This window comes from Miscanthus floridulus, chromosome 10 (genome assembly GCF_019320115.1).
Source record: "Miscanthus floridulus cultivar M001 chromosome 10, ASM1932011v1, whole genome shotgun sequence".
NCBI classification, from domain to species: Eukaryota; Viridiplantae; Streptophyta; class Magnoliopsida; order Poales; family Poaceae; genus Miscanthus; species Miscanthus floridulus.
This window is the reverse complement of record NC_089589.1, coordinates 11,630,252-11,637,627: the sequence shown is the minus strand read 5'-3', so window position 1 is coordinate 11,637,627 and position 7,376 is coordinate 11,630,252.

The following is a 7,376-nucleotide window of genomic DNA, read 5'->3' as shown; positions in this document are numbered from 1 at the left end:
TCGGAGGTCTTGGGTGCTCCGGCCTCACCCTCAATGGCCTCGGCAATGGTGGACGCCCCAGCCTCATTTGCCCCAAGATCCACGACATCGCGGGGCGTGGGCTCCTCCTCCTCCACTCGCTCCGCGGCCGCCTCGGCATCCTTTTCCTGGGCAGCCGCCTCCCCCAAAATGGCCCCGCCCGACGCTGCGCCACGCTGCACGCTAGCCTACGCCTCCGCTGCCTGATGGGCGGAGGAGCTAACGTTCACCTTGAGCGCCTTACGGGGCGCCAAGACAGGATCTTCCACCAGATGCTTCTGGCTGGAAGCAAAGACACTCCCAAGGTCAGCATGTGACCAAGGGGCAAACAAGAAGTACTACGGACTCCACCAGAAAAAAAAAGATGCTTACCGCGAACGAGGGTGCAGCCGCTTCGGCACCGCCAGCCTCCTTTGCAACGGCGGCAGTGGCAGCAGCGACACGGCCTCTGTGTCCACCGGTGCCAGCTGGCCTCTGCCGGACCCCGGCACCTCCTCGACCCTTCGCGGAGACAATGGGGTCGCCCCCACCGTCGCTCGCTCCACCTCCACCGTCGAGCCCATCGGGCTGACAGCACGCTCCTCCGACACCCATGCCTCGGGCGTGTCGGCCTTGGCCCCGGGATGGGCCGCCACCGGCCCCGGGACACCTCCTCCTCCTAGGAGCATCAGGCTCCTTGCCGGCGCCCCGGGCACCATCTCCCTAATGTCAGGGAGGTGTTCCAGGCAGGCCATCCCCACCTCGCGCCCGCCGCCGTCGCCCGAAGAATCCGACACCGACGACGAGGGAGACGGCTCCAACGGGAGACCGTCGAGCTTCTGACGTCGGCGATGGGCGTCCAGCTTTTCGCACGCGAGGAGCTTCTTCGTGCGCTTCGCCTCCTTGGCATCTTTCTTCTTCTTCTCCTCCTCGGCGCGCGCCCTGTTCACGGCTCGCCGCTGGGCATCCTCGGGAACGGGCGGCGGGGAGTCTCGCACGTCTCTTATCCCCTACGGGAACGACGAAGTAAGACAACAGACAAAAAAGGCGGAAAACAAGAAGGCCGCGAAAGCCTCGGCAACATCCAACTTACCAGTGAAATGTGCCCCCGCGACGGGCGCATCGGGAACGGCATCAAATCATCGATCTTCGGCTTCCCGTCTACCACCTCTCTCACCCGATGCAGGGTCTCGTCGTCGGTAAGGGCGAAGGCAGACATCTTGATACTGGCAATCGGGTCGCTCGGGGTCATCTTGAACAGCCGCCGCCGCCGGGCCATCAGCGGCAACACCCTCCGGCGGTGAAAAGCCGCCACGACCACGGCCGCCGAAAGGCCGCGGTCACGCAGCTTCCCCAAGGTCCTCAAGAGCGGCTCCAGCCTAGGCTGATCAACCTTGATAATGCCGTATCCCCATTTCTCTGGCTAACTCTCTACAACCCGCCCGGTATAAGGGGGAAGTCCTCCGTCGTCGTTGCGGAGGTAGAACCAGTTGTCATACCAACGATGGTTGGACGATGATAGCTGGGCCAGGATGTAGAGGGACTGCCGGTCTTGGCGCACGTGAAGAGTGCAGCCGCCGGCCCTCAGCACCTTCCGAGCCCCCCTCGTTCCCCCCGGCTTGGTGGTGAACGTCGCTTGGAACAAGTGGAGCCACAACTCCTAGTGGGGAGCGATCCCCAAGTACCCCTCGCAGACGGCGACGAAGATGGCCGCCTGCGCGATGGAGTTGGGGCTGAAATTGTGAAGCTCCACGCCATAGTAATGCGGGAGCGCTCGCATGAACTGATCCACCGGCGACCCAAGGCCTCGCTCGTGGAAGACGACGAAGCTCACCACGTAGCCGTCGCGCGGCCTCGGCTCCGACTCGTTCCCCGGAGCGATCCACTCCGGCTCGTCAGGGTCAGTGATCGGGCGAAGAAGACCAGCCTCCACGAGCGACTGCAGCTTCTCCTCGGAGATGTCAGACCACTCCCAGGGATCCACCGAGAGGATGACGGGACCACCATCCATTGCGCGGCAGAGGACGCTGCTACGGTGGTAATCTCTCTCCCTCTTTCTTTCAGTCTCTCTCTCTCGCCCTTCTCCTAACCGCTCTATGCTCTCAACAACGGCACGGAGGCAGCAAAAGCGAACGCGGAAAAGGTAAGGAGGGGGAGGGCGAGGCTCTTTGCGTATTTATGTAGGGACGAGACGAAACCACCGAGCGACGAAATCGGGGAAGTTTCCCCCAGAAAATCCGCTGCGGTTATCCAGATCCGGTCTTACCGCCCACGCGCCCACTCCCTCCTCATTAATCACGCGTACGGTTACGTCCCATCGGCTGACACCACGTCGCGTCCAACCGCAGCAGCAGCAGGCGCCGTTTCGCCTCCCCGAAAAAGCCGCCTCAAAAGACGCACCTGCCGTTGTTAGCCGTAGGGAGAGAAATAACCCCCACCCGATTCCTTTCAGGCGAAGGAACTGGGCACCAAGCCCACTACGGTCCAGGGGTTCGAAGGCTGGGCCCTTAGGGGTTTCGACAGCCGCCCCAGGGCAACAGAGTCAGGGGCGACTACGGGCGAGCCTATACGAGGCCGAGGCCCAAGCAAGTGAAACGCTTGGGACGCCCTGTGTCATGTCCGAGACCGGCAGGGAGGTCTCCGAATGGGATCCCACCGTAGGGAGGCACCGAGCCACCGAGGCCCAGCGAACGGCCTCGGCACCCACTAGAGAAACCCTCCGGTACTCTTGGAGCACGTCTCCGGACCGCTAGCCGACCCCCAGCGAACGGGGTACGGGCCTCCACTCGGACTTACCCGATAACAGCTCACCGGAAATGGTATCGCTCGCGCCCACCGAGGGTAGCGTGGCACATTCCACCCCTCCTTCCGAGCGAAAAGGAAGCGCGAGGGTCGAATAAAAAGTTAGGAGAATCCCTGACGGCCCTCCTGCTCCGTGCAGAGGCTAAGGGACTCTTCCTGCAAAACATTGCCGAGGCCCAGTGACTTGGGCTCGCACACGAGGGGGCTCGGCAAAACAAACCCTCCTTCCGAGTGAAAAGGAAGCGCGAGGGTCATTCAAAAAGCCAGAAGAACTCCTGACGGCCCTCTTGCTCCGTGCAGAGGCTAGGGAGCTCCTTCTGCAAAAGACGCCGAGACCCCACGACCTAGGCTCGCACCCGAGGGGGGCTTGGCAGACAGACCCTCACGCGCGAGGGGCGAACCAAAAGCCAGGGGGACCTCTGACCGCTCTCTCACTCCGTGCGAGAGACTCGGGGGCTCCTCCTGCAACTTTGCCGAGACCCAGTGGCTTAGGCTCGCACACGAGTGGGCTCGACAAACAGCCCCCTGTCCGAGCAAAAAGGATGTGCGGGGACGGACAAAAAAGTCGGGAGGACCCCTGACCGCCCTCTCGCTCCGTGCGGAGGCTCAGGGGCTCTTCCTGCACCCAAGATAAAGACAAGCGACCCGAGCCCGTTACGGTCCAGGGGTTCGAAGGCTAGGCCCCCAGGGGTTTCGACAGCTGCCCCAGGGCAAAAGAGTCAGGGACGACTATAGGCGAGCCTGTACGAGCGTGCCCTGTGTCGTGTCCGAGACCGGCAGGGAGGTCTCCGAATGGGATCCCACCGTAGGGAGGCACCGAGCCACCGAGGCCCAGCGAATGGCCTCGGCACCCACTAGAGAAACCCGCCGGTACTCTTGGAGCGCGTCTCTGGACCGCTAGCCGACCCCCAGCGAACGGGGTACGGGCCTCCACTCGGACTTACCCGATAACAGCTCACCGGAAATGCCGTCGCTCGCGCCCACTGAGGGTAGCATGGCATCTTCCACCCCTTCTTCCGAGTGAAAAGGAAGCACGAGGGTCGTACAAAAAGCTGGGGGAACCCCTGACGGCCCTCTCGCTCCAGGCGGAGGCTAAGGGGCTCTTTCCGTAGCATCGTCGAGACCCTACGATCCGAACTCGCACCCACGGGCCTGGCAAACACAATGAAAACCCCTCACTCGAAAGAGAAAAAAGCCCCTGAAGAAGTGAAATCACTCCTCTAGGGCCTCGAGGGCTACACCCGGCGGGTGCGCTCGCGCGCACCCACCGAAACCTCGAGTACAAAACACCATCCCGACAGGAACTATCAAGAGCCAATTCTCGTAAGAACCTCAGGGGGAGTGCCTCCACTCCCCCCAAGGCTCGGGGGCTACTGTCGGATACCGTGAGAAGGGGTACCCTAAGCAAGAACCAAAAAACGACTGCTTAGACTTCGTAAAGATCGAAACCAGCTAAACACCGCTGGCCTCGGCCGATTCTCCGACTCGCCCGAGGCCCCCTCACCGCTGACCTCGGGCGATCCCCCACCGAAGGCCTCGGCCGACCCCCTCTCGTCGCAGGCCTCGGCCGGGCTGCTGACCCTCCGTCTCGCGTGAGGCAGGCTCGGCAGCACTCCGCTGCCTCTTCCTTCACCCGTCCCTCTGACAAAACGTCGTGTCGCATTAACTCAGCCAACTGCTGCCCCTGACATTGGTCGCATGCTCGGCACAGTACAACGGAATGGCCGACGGGACAGGAGGCAGGACTAGGTAGGGGTTACCCGCCACTGTGCTAACCACTATGCACATGGTTGACGCCCATGCCTCACTGTGCTGCCAACTCCTGCTCCGAGAACAACGCAGCGTGGGGAGCCACGTCTGGGATACTGTGGCCTCGGAATCAGTACCCAGGACCAATAATTCCCTCCAAGGCCTCGGCAGTTTGCTTCAGGGGCTCGGCAGCCTGAGGATCCATGTCCGCCGAGCCCCCCACAATGGCTCGGCCTCGGCATCTGCAGAGCCACGGCTCCCTACGACGTCATCGCACGATGACCAGCACGTCGCCCGCCATGTCCTGCATCAAGCTATACTGGAGCCCCACGACGCACAAGACCAAGTATGACCGGCGCGTCACTTCTGCACGACAAGGACGGGGCCACTCCATCGACCATACCACGATAGTGGTCGGCTACAGGGCTCGGACACGCCACCCCCATTTATAGAGCGCTATGTAGCAACATATGTACGTTCCTGGTTCTCCCTTAGAGTATAAAAGGGGGGGACCGGGGCTATTTCTAGGGAGAGCAACGAACAGAAAGACGAACACCCCAATAGAACTACACGCTTCCATGCTGCTTGAGAACAACGCCTCAAGCAGCCCGCACCTCCCCCGCCGAGACCTGGGGCTAGCTCCCTCTCTCACCTAGCTTGTAACCCCCTACTACGAGCACTCCGGTGCAAGGAATACAAGATCGATCTCTCAGACTGGACGTAGGGCCTCGATTGCCTGAACTAGTATAAACCTTGTGTCTCTTTGCATCACCATCCGGTTCAGGAGCACACAGCACAAATTTACTCGTTGGTTGAGGACCCCCCGGTCTGAAACACCGACATGGGGCTTCATGACTAGTAACATGGCAGAGATGTTCAACAGCCTTCTAAGAGGTTGTCGTGGTCTGCCTGTGACTGCTATTGCCTCATTCACCTTCTACAAGTTGAATTCTTGGATCATTTCGAGGAAGAAGCATGCGAGGTCTCTATGGACAGCAGGCAAAGCTTGGCCACTTTTAGCATCTCAGGAACTAGCTTTCTCAAAGAAAAAGTCTAAATGACAGAAGGGTTCATGTTTCGATCTGATCAACCATGGATATGAGATTCTAGAGGGTGGTGGAACTAACATTGGTGGTGAAGACCGGGGTGCTCGAAAACATAAAGTAGTGATCAATGAGAACAAGTGTACATGTGGAAAACCGATCATATACCATAGGCCTTGCTCCCACATGATTACAGCCTGTCGCCTTAGACGTATTGACGCTGAGGTCCCTCCCCGTATGGCCGTGGAGTTCTCTTTGAGGAACCTAATGAGCACCTGGAATCCTCAGTTCGAGCCATTTCTTGACGAGAGTCAATGGCCTACTTATGATGGCCCCAAGTATGTGGCTGATCTTGGTTTACTCTGGAAGAGTAGAGGACCTAGGCGGCGGAAGCGGTTCAGGATGGACATGGACTGAGCCACGAAAGGTAGATCAACCACGAGTAAGGTTGGGAGACATTTTGTAGAGGACACCCAAAAGAGCCGTTGCTCTGGTGCCATAAGCCAGGCCACAATAAGAGAAAATGTCCTGAACTACTTAGACAACAGGTATCCACCAAGCTAGCTACTAGAATTGCTTTGTGTAATAGTACATTGGTTTACTTTTGTTTTTTTATTTTTATGTTACTTCGTACCACATACACATGCTTTAACTTATACTAATGCTTTGGCATTGCTTATGTTGCAGGATGGATCGGTTCCCCCTTCTTGATCCAAGGTTCGATGAGCACCACCGGACTCGGAGGATCGAGAATGGAGAGGTATATTCAACAATTCGTATGAAACATTGCATTATTCATGTTTTGCTCTATAGTCCATGCTCTTTATAAAGTGACATGAACTAATACTTTTTCATGCTTGTCTTTTTTTTGTAGGTTTTGAATGTGCTGAGGCCAATGACACATGAGGCCTCTACGACCATGGTCTACGACGAGAGGTACACGCCCCTCCTGAAGCTGGCGAACCATGCTACCGTTGCTCGTGTTTGTCGTCGAGGCATGCCACCTTTCAACCCAGCGGCACTGACGGTGTTGATAGATCGGTGGCATCCGGAGACACACAGCTTTCACCTACCATGCGGGGAGATGACGGTCACTCTCGAGGATATTGCCATGATCCTTGGAGTCAAAATTCGAGGATTCCCAGTGACAGGAGACATGGAGTCCGAAGGATGGCAGCAGCGGGTTGAGCACTTCTTGGGACGGCCCCTAGCGGCAGTTGAGGCTGGCAAGAAACGGCGCAGCAGTGGGATGTCCCTGAGGTGGCTTCATCAGCAGTTTTGGGAGTGCCCACCCAACGTAGACACCGAGACCATGACATACTACTGTCGGGCCTACGTCCTCCACATGTTTGGTACGGTTCTCTTCCTTGACGGCACTAGAGACACGGTATCCTGGATGTACATCACGTGCCTTTTGAACTGGGAGGATGCCGGCAATAGGAGTTGGGGCTCGGCTATACTTGCCTTCCTGTACCGTCAGCTTTGCGAGGCTTGCCGCCATCCTGGAGGTGCGCACGCTACAATGTCAGGGTGCATCACACTGTTGCAGGTAATAAAGCAAAGTTGTATAAGTTTCCACTACAATTCAATGTTTTTTCTTAACAAAAGTGATTAACATTCATGTTTCCACTCTTTTTTGCAGATTTGGATGTGGGAGAGGCTTCTAGTTGGGAGACCGCATCAGCTTGATCCCCCACAACCTTGGTTTCCTCAAGGAGACGTAGTTGTCACCCCTACCATGGCACACCTCTACAAGCGAGCCCACGAAACATACCATGTGTCATG